The following is a 15,144-nucleotide window of genomic DNA, read 5'->3' on the forward strand; positions in this document are numbered from 1 at the left end:
TTTCTATTATACACAAGTTTTTTTTTAAATTATTTCTTGTCTTTGTTAGCACAAGAGATGCATATGACCTAAGACAAAGAATACATGAGCATTTTCCAATTGCCAATTTTTTTCACAATGAGTTTCATGCCTCTATCACCAATGCTTCCCAACAATCCCCCTCACACATAGAATATACACACTAATGAGCGGATAATTTATACCCTTTTTGGCATTGTTTTTACATAGTTTTTAGTATGTTTTAGTTACTTTTATTATATTTTTATTAGTTTTAATGCAAAAATCACATTTCTGGACTTTATTACGAGTTTGTGTGTTTTTCTATAATTTTAGGTATTTTCTGGCTGAAATTGAGGGACCTGAGCAAAATTCTGATTCAGAGGCTGAGAAAGGACTGCAGATGCTGTTGGATTCTGACCCTCCTGTACTCGAAGAAGATTTTCTGGAGCTGCAGAAGCCCAATTGGCGCGCTCTTAAATGCGTTGGAAAGTAGACATCTTGGGCTTTCCAGAAATATATAATAGTTTATATTTTGTCTGAGATTTGATGTCCCAAATTGGCATTAAACTCCAGCCCAAAACTTTCTGGCGTAAAACGCTAGAACTGGCACCAGAACTGGAGTTAAACGCCCAAACTGGCACCCAAGCTGGTGTTTAACTCCAAGAATAGCCTCTGCACGTGAAAGTTTCAATGCTCAGCCCAAGCACACACCAAATGGGCCCTGGAAGTGGATTTTTGCACTATCTGCACTTAGTTACTTATTTTCTGTAAACCCCAGTAACTAGTTTAGTATAAATAGCACTTTTTACTATTGTATTCGCATCTCTGGACGTTTAGTCCTTAGACATTGGAGGCTGGCCATTCGGCCAAGCCTAAACCTACTTTCTCTTATTATTTTCTACGGTGGAGTTTCTACACCTCATAGATTAAGGTGCGGAGCTCTGCTGTTCTTCATGAATTAATGCCAGTACTATTGTTTTTCTTTCAATTCAGACTTACTTCTTCTCCAAGATATACTCTCGTACTTAATTCAGTTAAATCAGAATGAAAGAGTGACCTGTGACAATCACCCACTATCTTCATTACTCGCTTAGCCAAGATCCGCATGCCTGACAACAACAAGCGGTCTACATGATGTTCAACGTAGTCATTGGACGACAGCTGGAGTATATTCTCTTGGGTCTCTAATCAACGATTCATATCGTTTTTCCTGACAACAGAGCATCTAATTCTGAGATTAGAACCTTCGTGGTATAGGCTAGAACCATTGGCAGCATTCTTGAGATCCGGAAAGTCTAAACCTTGTCTGTGGTATTCCGAGTAGCATCTGGGAAGGGATGACTGTGACGAGCTTCAAACCTACGAATGTTGGGCGTAGTGACAGTGTGCAAAAGGATAGAGAGATCCTATTTCGGCGCTAGCGAGAACCAACAGATGATTAGCCGTGCGGTACCTGTGCCTGGTATTTTTCATCCGAGACGAGAAATCCGACAGTTGATTAGCTGTGCAGAGATCGTACCTGGTATTTTTCATCTGAGAAGATCATACAACTTGCCATAGAAGGGAGCACAAATGATTTGAAGAAGAGAATAGGAAAGTAGAGGTTCAGAAGTAACAAAGCATCTCCAAACGCTTATCTGAAATTCCCACCAATGAATTACATAAGTATCTTTATCTTTATCTTATTTTATTTTATGTTTTATTTATCTTTTAATTATCAAAATCTCATAACCATTTGAATCTGCCTGACTAATATTTACAGGATGACCATAGCTTGCTTCAAGCCGACAATCTCCGTGGGATCGACCCTTACTCACGTAAGGTATTACTTGGACGACCCAGTGCACTTGCTGGTTAGCTGTGCGGAGTTGTGAAAAGTGTGAATCACAATTTCCTGCACCAAATTTTTGGCGCCGTTGCCGGGGATCATTTGAGTTTGGACAACTGACGGTTCATCTTGTTGCTTAGATTGGGTAATTTTATTTTATGTTTAAGCTTTTTATTTTTTATTTTCAAAAAATATACAAAAAAATTAATAAAATCATAAAAACCAAAAATAATTTTATGTTTCTTGTTTGAGTCTTGTGTCAATTTTTAAGTTTGGTGTCAATTGCATGTTTTAAATTTTTCTTAAATTTTTCGAAAATATATACATTGTGTTCTTCATTGATCTTCAAGTTGTTCTTGGTGATTTTCCTTGTTTGATCTTTAAATTTTCTTGTTTTGTGTCTTTTCTTGTTTTTCTGGTGCATTTTTGAATTATTAGTGTCTAAAGTTTAAAAATTTCTAAGTTTGGTGTCTTGCATGTCTTTCTTTTCTTAAAAATTTTCAAAAATATGTTCTTGATGTTCATCATGATCTTCAAAGTGTTCTTGGTGTTCATCTTGACATTCAAAGTGTTCTTGCATGCATTAGTTGTTTTGATTTTAAATTTTTATGTTTTGTTTCATTTTCTTATTTAATGAAGAAAGAGAAAAACAACAAAATAATATTTCTTCATTAATCCAAAAAATCAAAAAAATATCTTTCCCTTATTTTTCTCATAAATTTTGAAATTTTGGGTTGATTTTGTCAAAAATTTTAAAAATTTAGTTGTTTCTTGTTAGTCGAGTCAAAATTTCAATTTAAAAACTTTATCTTTCCAAATCTTTTTCAAAATCAAATCTTTTCCATTTTTCTTTTGATATTTTCGAATTCCTTCTTAAAATTTTTCAAAATCTTTTTCATTTTTTTCTTTCAATGTTTTTGAAAATCTTTAAATTAATTTTCAAAATATTTTTCTTATTTTTACTTCATATTTTCAAAATTTATACTAACAATTAATGTTTTGATTCAAAAATTTTAAGTTTGTTACTTTCTTGTTAAGAAAGGTTCAATCTTTAAATTCTAGAATCATATCTTTTAGTTTCTTGTTAGTCAAGTCAATCAACCTTAATTTCAAAAATCAAATCTTTTTAATTTCTTTTTCAAATCTTTTTCAAAATAAATTTCAATCATATCTTTTTAGAATTTAATTTCAAAAATCTTTTTCTAACTTTTTCTCTTTGCAAAATTTATTTTCAAATCTTTTTCATTTAACTACTTGACTTTTGTTTGATTCTAATTCTTATCTTTTTCAAAACCACACCTAACTACTTTTCTCTCTCTAATTTTTGAAAACCACTAATAACTTTTTCAAAATTCTTTTTAATTAACTAATTGTTCTAAATTTTAATTTTATTTTATTTCTTTCAATAAATTCGAATTCTAACTTAATTAATTAAATAAAAATAAAAATATTTTTCTTCTCCCTCTTCTTAGAATTCGAATACTCTATCTCTCATCTCTTTCTATTTATTGTATTTAATTACTAACACTTCTCTTCTTCTTAAAATTCGAACCCTCTCCCTCTCTCTGTGTTCGAATTCTCTTTATTCTCTCTCTACTTCATTCTTCTATTCTTCTCTTCTTCTACTTACAAAAAGGAATCTCTATACTGTGACATAGAGGATTTCTCTTCTTTTCTGTTCTCTTTTTTTCATATGAGCAAAAATAAGGATAAGGACATTCTTGTTGAAGCTGGTCCTGAACCTAAAAGGACTCTGAAGAGGAAGCTAAGAGAAGCTAAAGTACTACACTTTGGAGAGGACTTTACAGAAATTTTTGAAAAAGAAGAAGACATGGCCGAACGCAATAACAATGGTGGAGATGCAAGGAAGATGCTTGGTGACTTTACTGTACCATCTTCTAACTTCTATGGAAGGAGCATCTCAATTCCTGCAATTGGAGCAAACAACTTTGAGCTTAAGCCTCAATTAGTTTCTCTAATGCAGCAGAATTGCAAGTTTCATGGACTTCCATTGGAAGATCCTCATCAGTTCTTAGCTGAATTATTGCAAATCTGTGACACTATTAAGACCAATGGGATTAATCCTGAGGTCTACAGACTTATGCTTTTCCCCTTTGCTGTAAGAGACAAAGCTAGGATATGGTTGGACTCACAACCTAAAGAAAGCCTGAACTCTTGGGAAAAGTTGGTCAATGCTTTCTTGGCCAAATTTTTTCCACCTCAAAAGTTGAGCAAGCTTAGAGTGGAAGTCCAAACCTTCATACAGAAAGAAGGTGAATCCCTCTATGAAGCTTGGGAAGGATACAAGCAATTAATCAGAAGGTGTCCTTCTGATATACTTTCAGAATGGGGTATCCTATGTATATTCTATGATGGTCTGTCTGAATTGTCCAAGATGTCATTGGACCACTCTACTGGTGGATCTCTTCATCTAAAGAAGACGCCTGCAGAAGCCCAAGAACTCATTAAAATGGTTGTAAATAACCAGTTCATGTACACTTCTGAAAGAAATCCTGTGAATAGTGGGACAACTCATAAGAAAGGAGTTATTGAGATTGATACTCTGAATGCCATATTGGCTCAGAACAAAATATTGACTCAGCAAGTCAATATGATTTCTCAGACTCTGACTGGAATGCAAGCTGCATCCGGCAGTACTAAAGAAGCTTCCTCTAAAGAAGAAGCTTATGACCCTGAGAATCCTAGAATGGAAGAGGTGTATTACATGGGAGAATCCTATGGAAACACTTACAATCCTTCATGGAGGAATCATCCTAATTTCTCATGGAAGGATCAGCAGAAGCCTAATCAAGGCTTCAATAATAATAATGATGGGAGAAATAGGTTTGGCAATAGCAAGCCTTTTCCATCATCTTCTCAGCAACAGATAGAGAATTCTAAGCAAAGCCTCTCTGACTTAGCAACCATAGTCTCTGATCTATCTAAGACCACTCTCAGTTTCATGACTGAAACAAGGTCCTCCATCAGAAATTTAGAGGCACAAGTGGGTCAGCTGAGTAAAAGAGTTACTGAAATCCTTCCTAGTACTCTCCCAAGCAATACAGAAGAGAATCCAAAAAGTGAGTGTAAGGCCATCAATATGTTCAAAGTAGCCGAACCTATAGAGGAGGAAGAGGCACAAGGATCTTCTTCTATAACCATGGAGTGGAAGCATGAAAAGCTTCTCTCAATACAGAGTCAAGCAGAGCCCCCACACTCAACTTCTAAGTTTGGTGTTGGGAGGCCACCATCATGCTCTTATTATTTGTGAAGCTCTATAAGAGCTCACTGTCAAGCTATTGACATTAAAGAAGCGCTTATTGGGAGGCAACCCAATGTTATTTAATTATAGTTATTTTTCATAGACATTTGTTTTCCATTGCCATGTTATGTTTTCTTTAGGTTGATGATCATGTGGAATCATAAAAACAGCTGCAAAATTAAAGCAAAATAAAAAACAACATCAAAAATAGCACACCCTGGAGGACAGGCTTACTGGCGTTTAAACGCCAGTAAGGATAGCAGAATGGGCGTTTAACACCCATGCAGGTAGCATTCTGGGCGTTTAACTCCAGGATGACACAAGGGAGGACGAGCAAACCTTCTAAGTTTGGTGTGGAAAAAGCTTTGCTTTTTGTTTTTCCATAACCATTAATGGCACCTAAGGTCGAAAAAACCTCTAGGAAGAGGAAAGGGAAGGCAGTTGCTTCCAATTCCGAGTCATGGGAGATGGAGAGATTCATCTCAAAAGCTCATCACTAGAAAAAGGATGGAGCAAACAAGAGAGCCCACTCATCGACCTCAACAAGAACATGAGGAAGTCCTTCATCAAGAAATCCCTGAGATACCTCAAGGGATACACTTTCCTCCACAAAAGGCCATAAGAGAGGAGCAACAAAGGCAAGGAAGAGACATAGAGGAGCTCAAGCACTCCATAGGATCTTTAAGAGGAAGAATTAGCCGCCGTCACTAAGGTGGACCCATTCTTTAATTTTCTTGTTCTTATTTTTCTGTTTTTTGGTTTTTATGCTTTATGTTTTGTCTATGTTTGTGTCTTTATTACATGATCATTAGTGTTTAGTGTCTATGTCTTAAATCTATGAATGTCCATGAATCCTTCACCTCTCTTAGATGAGAAAAATGTTTTCTGAAGAAGAAAAAAGAAGTACATGAAATTCGAATTCTATCTTGAAAATAATCTAATTATTTTGATGTGATAGTAATACTTTTTGTTTTCTGAATGAATGCTTGAACAGTGCATATTCTTTATAGTGAAGTTTATGAATGTTAAAATTGTTGGCTCTTGAAAGAGTAATGAAAAAAGAGAAATGTTATTAATAATCTAGATAATCATAAAATTGATTCTTGAAGAAAGAAAAAGTAGTGAAAAACACAAAGCTTGCAAAAAAAATGCAAAAAAAAAGAAAGAAAAAGAAAAAGCAAGAAGAAAAAGCCAATAACCCTTTAAACCAAATGGCAAGGGTAAAAAGGATCCAAGGCTTTGAGCATTAATGGATAGGAGGGCCCAAAGGAATAAAATCCTGGCCTAAGCGGCTAAATCAAGCTGTCCCTAACCTTGTGCTTGTGGCGTGAAGGGGTCAAGTGAAAAGCTTGAGACTGAGCGGTTAAAGTCGTAGTCCAAAGCAAAAAGAGTGTGCTTAAGAGCTCTGGGCACCTCTAACTGGGGACTTTAGCAAAGCTGAGTCACAATATGAGAAGTTTCACCCAGTTATGTGTCTGTGGCATTTATGTATCCAGTGGTAATACTGGAAAACAAAATGCTTAGGGTCACGGCCAAGACTCATAAAATAGCTGTGTTCAAGAATTAACATACTAAACTAGGAGAATCAATAACACTATCTGAATTCTGAGTTCCTATGGACGCCAATCATTCTGAACTTCAAAAGATAAAGTGAGATGCCAAAACTGTTCAGAAGCAAAAAAAAAAAAGCTACTAGTCCCGCTCATCTAATTGAAACTAATCTTCATTGATATTTTTGAAACTTATTATATATTCTCTTCTTTTTATCCTATTTTGTTTTTAGTTGCATGGGGACAAGCAACAATTTAAGTTTGGAGTTGATTGAAAGAAATAAAATAAAATTAAAGACACAAAACAAGAAAATTTAAAGATCAAACAAGGAAAATCATCAAGAACAACTTGAAGATCAATGAAGAACACGATGCATATATTTTTGAAAATTAAAGAAAAATTAAAACATGCAATTGACACCAAACTTAAAATTTGACACTAGACTCAAACAAGAAACACAAAATTTTTTGGTTTTTATGATCTTATTAAATTTTTCTTTTGTATTTTTTTCGAAATTAAAATTAAAAAGCTTAAACATAAAATAAAATTACCCAATCTAAGCAACAAGATGAACCGTCAGTTGTCCAAACTCGAACAATCCCCGGCAACGGCGCCAAAAACTTGGTGCACGAAATTGTGATTCACACTTTTAACAACTCCGCACAACTAACCAGCAAGTGCAATGGGTCGTCCAAGTAATACCTTACGTGAGTAAGGGTCGATCCCACGGAGATTGTCGGCTTGAAGCAAGCTATGGTCATCTTGTAAATCTTAGTCAGGCGGATTCAAATGGTTATGAGGTTTTGATAATTAAAAGATAAATAAAACATAAAATAAAATAAGATAAAGATAAAGATACTTATGTAATTCATTAGTGGAAATTTCAGATAAGCGTTTGGAGATGCTTTGTTACTTCTGAACCTCTGCTTTCCTATTATCTTCTTCCAATCATTAGTGCTCCCTTCCATGGCAAGCTGTATGATCCTCTCGTATGAAAAATACCAGGTACGAACTCTGCACGGCTAATCAACTGCCCGATTTCTCGTCTCTGATGAAAAATACCAGGTACAGGTACCGCACGGCTAATCATCTGTCGGTTCCCGCTAGCACCGAATAGGATCTCTCTATCCTTTTTCACACTGTCACTGTGCCCAACTTTCACAGGTTTGAAGCTCATCACAGTCATCCCTTCCCAGATCCTACTCGGAACATCACAAACAAGGTTTAGACTTTCCGGATCTCAGGAATGCTGCCAATGGTTCTAGCCTATACCACGAAGGTTCTAATCTCATATTCAGATGCTCTGTTGTCAGGAGAGACGATGTGAATAGTTGATTAGAGAACTAAGAGAATATACTCCGGCTGTCATCCAATGACTACGTTGAACATCATGTAGACTGCTTGTGGTTGTCAGGCACGCGGATCTTGGCTAAGCGAGTAATGAAGATAGTGGGTGATTGTCACGGGTCACCCCTTCATTATGACTTAACTGAATTAAGTACGAGAGTATATCTTGGAGAAGAAGTAGGCGTGAATTGAAAGAAAAACAATAGTACTTGCATTAATTCATGAAGAACAGCAGAGCTCCGCACCTTAATCTATGAGGTATAGAAACTCCACCGTAGAAAATACATAAGAGAAAGTAGGTCTAGGCATGGCCAAATGGCCAGCCTCCAATGTCTAAGGACTAAACGTCTAGAGATGCGAATACAATAGTAAAAAGTGCTATTTATACTAAACTAGTTACTAGGGTTTACAGAAAATAAGTAGCTACGTGCAGATAGTGTAGAAATCCACTTCCAGGGCCCACTTGGTGTGTGCTTGGGCTGAGCATTGAAGCTTTCACGTGCAAAGACCATTCTTGGAGTTAAACGCCAGCTTGGGTGCCAGTTTGGGCGTTTAACTCCAGTTCTGGTGCCAGTTCTGGCGTTTTACGCCAGAAAGTTTTAGGCTGGTGTTTAACGCCAGTTTGGGCCATTAAATCTCAGTCAAAGTATGGACTATTATATTTTTCTAGAAAGCCCAAGATGTCTACTTTCTAACGCAATTAAGATCACGCCAATTGAACTTCTGTAGCTCCAGAAAATCCACTTCGAGTGCAGGAGGGTCAGAATCCAACAGCATCTGCAGTCCTTTCTCAGCCTCTGAATCATATTTTTGCTCAGGTCCCTGAATTTCAGCCAGAAAATACCTGAAATTATAGAAAAACACACAAACTCATAGTAAAGTCCAGAAATATGATTTTTACATAAAAACTAATAAAAATATAATAAAAAGTAACAAAAACATACTAAAAACTATGTGAAAACAATGCCAAAAAGGGTATAAATTATCCGCTCATCACACACTAATCCAACCAAGCTAATCAAAGAGTAATTCAAGGACATCAATGATTTTTCGCTTAAGGGGAAATAATGTGCTAAAATTAGAATAAAAGGGAATCACAGGCTCAACAGGGGTCCACAATGGTGAGTACAAGGGTTGGCCATATAGGTTGGTGAGTTCAACATCAAAGATGGCCTTAATCATGCTAAATGCATCCAAACAACAAATACAGCATTATGGTTGAAAAATGCAACCATCTATCAAGGCTCAAATCTTACAAGGTATGTTGTTTTAGCTCTTTTCTTTGTTCCACAAACAGAATACTTCAAGCAAGTTAGAAATCACAAATTTTTTTCTTCAATTCAACCAATGGTATGCCCTAAGAAAGATTTCAAGGAAATTCCTTGGTATTTCACCAACTTATTCATTCTAACATGCAACAAGCAAGCATTAACTACCATATAACTATAAACTATAAAGAGATATATACAAACAAACAAACTAAGATGCAATACAAATAAAGCTACTAAAATTGAGTAAAAAGAACTAAAAGAGTATTGCAAAGTGGTTTGAGAAAAGAAATTTTTACCCCCACGAAGTCGTCGATCCTCCCCCACACTTAGTTCTTGCACGGTCCTCCGTGCTTGCTTAGGATCTGGAAGAATGAGGATTTCGGGGCCACTTCTGCTCCAATTGCTCCATGCGGTAGATATCGTGCAAGATATCTCAGAATAAATCTGGAAGAGACCGAAAAATTGGTAAAGGAGTCGATGAGGTAGGTAAACTTGATGGTGGTGCTACGGGTGCCTTCCTCTTCGAGGGTGTCTTCTCTGATGATCCATCCAATTCTCCCCTCAGAATGAACTTGTTACCACTTGAAAACTCGAACATGATATCCAGTGGTTGCTTCTCTACCCCCACTGCGTTTGCTAAGCGCATCACCATCAACGGAAATGGAATGTTTATATTCTTTTTTTCAACCAATTTCCAAATCGATTTGCGCAACAAAGGTACAATGGCTATATTCTTCCCTTTCATAATAGGCCAAAGTAGCAAAGCAGTTTTGAATCTCACATGGGTAGTGTAGGTGGTCAGGATGATGTAGTCCGCCACAATCTGATGCCATATACAAGCTTCGGCATTCAAATCAGAGTATGCAATACTAGTGGGAACAGAATTTCTCCCTTTGCTATACTCCCAAGATGCACCTGGATGGCCTATTCTCTCAAGAATGGGAGTCAGAGGTATTCTTCCTTTGAACACATCCATTTTTATCTTGAAATAATCATCCTTCTCAAGCAGAATGTGGGGTATGTTCAAAATATCTTCTAGAGCTTGATTCGATATATCCAACATCCTTCCCCGGAGGAATACTAACTTTGGTTCCCAAGCTTGGTAGTTTGCATAGAATTCCCGCACCATAGTCTCATTGACTTCAATTGGTTCTCGCTCGAGAAATTCTCACTGAAGCGAGGCAATCCTTTGATGAATAGTCGCCTTCTACTGGCTTGGAACCTTCAACGGCCGCTCCCAATGAATTATGCGCTTCTCAATAGCCTCGTATTGAGAGTCAGCTCTTCGGTTAACCAAGGTATTCGGTTTATCACCTTAGCGATCCCACCAAATATCAGGGGAGCGAGCGGTAGTTTGCTCGACCGACGAAGTAACCGGTGCCTTACCCATCTTTCGCATCCTGAAAATAAAAATAAAAGAATTTCGAGATCATAGGGCAACAATAATATAAAACTACTAAGGAAGCACTAACAAGGTTAAAAGAAGCTTTAAAAATAGTGTGATTTACAAAAACACAGTGTGTATATCGGTCAAAGCTCACTGCTTCTCATATAAGTACTTAAGTTGCAAGGCTAAAGCATGGACATAAAAGCAACTTCAAGTTCGCACCAACTGATTCATTAACATGCTTTTAATGTAATGGTCATTGAGGTTGTTGGCAGGAAATTTCATTAGCAAAAGAGCGTACAACAACAATAACCATTCACTCAAAGTGAAGTGTCAATTGCTCATCCTCAAGAAGTGGTAACCACATGTGCAATGTTCTTAAGTTGAGGCCAAAAGATGTTTGATCAAGACATCATCTAAAGTTGAACAATTGTAAAGTGATTACCCAATTAAAATTCCAAGATGAACAATGACAATTGAGTTTCACACAGCACAATGCATTTGTTACCAAAATTTCATCTCAACAAACAAGGAAATGCATTGGTGAATTCACTTAACTACCATCAAAAGTCATAATTAAAGTTGCACAATTCATACAATATGCCTAACAAGAGGTAAATTGAACACATATGATGGCCATGTCATATGAATCAAACAAGGTGTTTATAGAGGTATTTCATCAAACATGTGGTATGCAATGTGCTAGCTTATCACAATTGATGCTCAAATGCAATCATAATCAACCCATAATCAAATATCAACACTTGCAATACAAAGAGACAAAGAAAAGCACTAAATTTAATCTAAGCAATATGAAAAGAAAATTAAAACAATTGCAAAAAAATCAACAAAAAAGGAAAAGGAAAAAAATAAGAACCTGTAAATTGAAGGTTGAAACAAATAAGAATGGGGAGGAAACAATGGCACTTCTTATAGCCACTGTGAATTTGAGGTGGTTTGGTTCACCGGAAAAACGCCAGAGAGGAGAAAACTCACCGGTGGTGAAGAGAGAAAAGAGAAAGGAAAGAAAGAAAGGAAAGAAAAGAGAAGAGAAAAGAGGAGTGAGAGAAAGAGAGAGGGTATGAGAGAGAGGTGATGACGGCTTGACGACGACGGTGACCGGCGGCAGGGTCGCCTGGACTGAGGGCTGAGGTTGAGAGAAGCAGCAGTAGTGAGAGGTAGAAAAAAATGAGACTACTGCTCAATAGGGCAGGTTGCCCAGTTAACGCCCAAAACGAGTCGTGTGCGTGCGCACAGAGGCCTGTGCGGATGCATAGAGAGCAGAAATTAAAAGGGTTGTGAACGCACACAGCATGCGATCACCGTGACCAGAGGGGGTGTATAAGCGTGTGCGGACGCACAGTAGGGAGCGTGCGCACAGAGGTCGCAAGATAGAGGGGCGTGTGCGTACGCATAAGCTGGTGCGTACGCACAAAACGCAAAAAGGAGGGGGATGCAAGCGACAGAGCGTGCGGTTGCTCCCACCAGAGGGGTTGTAACAATGCGTGCAGGCACACAAGGGCGTGCACTCGCACAGAAAGCTTCTCTTTTTTTTAAGGAACGCTTGAGGTACAGAGTCAGGCGTGCATGCGTACACAGGTCCATGCGCACGCACAAGAACAATGATAGGGGAGGTTGTTCACGCACACAACTCATGCTGACATTCCCACCAGAAGGGATGTCAATTGGTGCGGACGCACAGCAGGGAGCGCGCGCACAGAGGTCGCAAGATAGAGGGGCGTGTGCGTACGCATAAGCTGGTGCGTACGCACAAAACGCGAAAAGGAGGGGGATGCAAGCGACAGAGCGTGCGGTTGCTCCCACCAGAGGGGTTGCAACAAGGCGTGCAGGCACACAAGGGCGTGCACTCGCACAGAAAGCTTCTCTTTTTTTTTAAGGAACGCTTGAGGTACAGAGTCAGGCGTGCGTGCGTACACAGGTCCATGCGCACGCACAAGAACAATGATAGGGGAGGTTGTTCACGCGCACAACTCATGCTGACGCTCCCACCAGAAGGGATGTCAATTGGTGTGCGGACGCACACATCTGTGCGGCCGCACAAGAAGCGCGATAAGGGGATTATGTGTGTATGCACGAGGCAGTGCGCACGCACAGGCTTAGAAAACAGGGCATCGCCCACGCACAAGCAGTGCTGGCGTTGTGACCAGAGGGTGCTGCAAAGGGTGTGCGGACACATACAGGCGTGCACTCGCACAGGTGGCGAAAAATGCAGTTTTGTGCGCACGCATAGAGTGGTGAGCACGCACAAGTGCCCTGCTTCACAAAAATTTTCTCTTCAAAACTAAGGTTCCTTCCTATAGCATAGCAACATACCAACCCCAAATCATACAAACAAGCATAAATTCATGATCCACAAGCAATTCAACTTATTCAATTCAAAAACAGCAATTCAAAACTAAGCTAATCATCATATCACAAGAGGGCAACTAATTCAAAAAGCTATAAACAAAAAGATAAAGTTGGAACAATGTTACCATGGTAGGGTGTCTCCCACCAAGCACTTTGGTTTAAAGTCCTAAGTTGGACTTTGCATGGTTTCATTGTTCACTTGAAATTTCTCCAAGGAGGAAAATCTCCAACTCCTTAGTATTCTTGGGTTGAGTGTGATCTCTTGAATCATACTTCTTGGCAACCTTCTCTTCTTCTTGTTCCTTGCCAACCTCAATCGCTTCATCTTCAATTATATCGCACCCAAAGATAGAATAGGCTTCGAGGATGGGTTTCCTTGATTCCTCCAATGTGAACCTTGCTACCTTGCTATCGGCCTCAAAAGAATAAACTCCTGAATGTGCATCTAGCTTGAATCGGGATGTCTTTAAGAATGGCCTTCCAAGTAGAATGAATGATGGCTTATCTGAGTCAATGGGAGGAGTCTCCAAAATGTGGGAATCTATTGGGAAGAGTAGACCTTAGATGTCAACCAAAACATTTTTTGCAATCCCCACAACTAATACAATGCTCTTATCGGCCAACACGAATCTCGCCCCGGACCTCTTTAAGGGTGACAAGTCCAATCTCTCATAGATGAGGAGTGGCATAATGCTTACGCACGCTCCCAAATCGCACATACAGTCAGTGAACTTTATCCTACCAATCAAGCATGTAACCAAACATGGGCTGGGATCATTGCATTTTTCAGGAATTAAAGAAGAGATAGAATCATCTACCGGCCTTTTGTTGAATTCGCCAATTTTCTCCTTGTGGGTACAAACATCTTTGAGAAACTTGGTATATTTAGGCACTTGTTGAATGGCTTGAAATAGAGGGACGGTGACTTCAACATTCTTAAAAATTTCCACCATGTTGGGGTCAAGTTGTTCTTGCTTCTTGGCCTTCTTAGCCACAGTTGGGAATAGAATGGGCATAGGCTCTTCAATCGAATTTTTCCTCTTTGGCTCATTGGCCTTGGGTGGTTTCTCCTCGTCCTTTTTAACATCTTCCTCTTCATCCTTCATCACTCCCATATCCTTTCCCACCTCTTCATTATTTGTCTCCTCACTCAAACTTGTGGGTACAACACCAATTTCATCCAACTTGGAGCCGCTCCTAAGGATGATAGCGTTGATGCTTCCCTTAGGATTCGGTTGAGGTTGTGAGGGCAAACCACTAGAAGTTGAGGCTTGTTGGGCATTTTGTGTAATCGGAGGCAAAAGAGTCAAACGGGTGAGTGCTTCGGCAATTGTAGACATATACGCTTCGGCAAGTTGATTGTGACGGTCTTAAGCTCAAAGTTTGGATCCAAAGCCGGATACCAGATTTGTATCGGTTGCAAGTTAATATCAGGAGCTCTAGCTTTCCTTAAGGTGATTCTACGAGGTGGATCCACCATGGTGTCGTCACCTGAGTCACTCAAAGAGATTTCAGCACTCCCTACTGATGAATATAAGGTTTCCTCGTTAATTGAAGAATGACGGTCACAGATTGATGGTGATAGTGAATTGGTGTGCTCTTCAAGCAAGTCCGATTTACTATTCACAAATGCTAGCCGGCGCCGAGCTTGCCTAATATGAGTTAAAGTTCTTTCTATTTCCGGATCAAAAGGGGCCAAGCTCAGGTTTGGAAGCGACTGTGTCATTCAACTGAGGAAGCAATAAAAGCATGCAATTATGAAAAGCAAAACAAGAATAGACAAATAAGCATAAACCAACCTAATAAGTAACAACTACCAAGACTCACTAGATAAAAAAAACAATATCTACAAATTAGTGCCAAAAATCAAACTAAAACCAAATATTCACACTATTCACATATTCACAACAACCAAAATTATAGCACTCATTGCACTTAAAGTGAGTCCCTAGCAAAGGCGCCAAATTTGATGTGTGTGGATTACACCTTTTATCCAAGTCTGGCACAATTCTCGGGTAAAAGTACCAGGAGTGTGGATCGTGCAATCGGCGCGCGCGCGCACAGTGTGCGTGCGCGTGCATTGCGAATTTAAGATCATGTGCGCGTACGCGCCAACTGCGCACACGCG

General features: G+C 38.7%; 1 non-coding gene across 1 annotated transcript; it reads right to left on the minus strand.

Annotated features, from left to right (window-relative positions):
- Nucleotides 1-4,061: 4,061 nt before the first annotated feature.
- LOC130937809 (small nucleolar RNA R71) lies at nt 4,062-4,169 on the minus strand. Its single transcript, XR_009069007.1, has one exon. It is a non-coding gene; the product is annotated as a small nucleolar RNA R71 (small nucleolar RNA).
- Nucleotides 4,170-15,144: the final 10,975 nt, after the last annotated feature.

Source organism: Arachis stenosperma, chromosome 6 (assembly GCF_014773155.1).
Source record: "Arachis stenosperma cultivar V10309 chromosome 6, arast.V10309.gnm1.PFL2, whole genome shotgun sequence".
NCBI classification, from domain to species: Eukaryota; Viridiplantae; Streptophyta; class Magnoliopsida; order Fabales; family Fabaceae; genus Arachis; species Arachis stenosperma.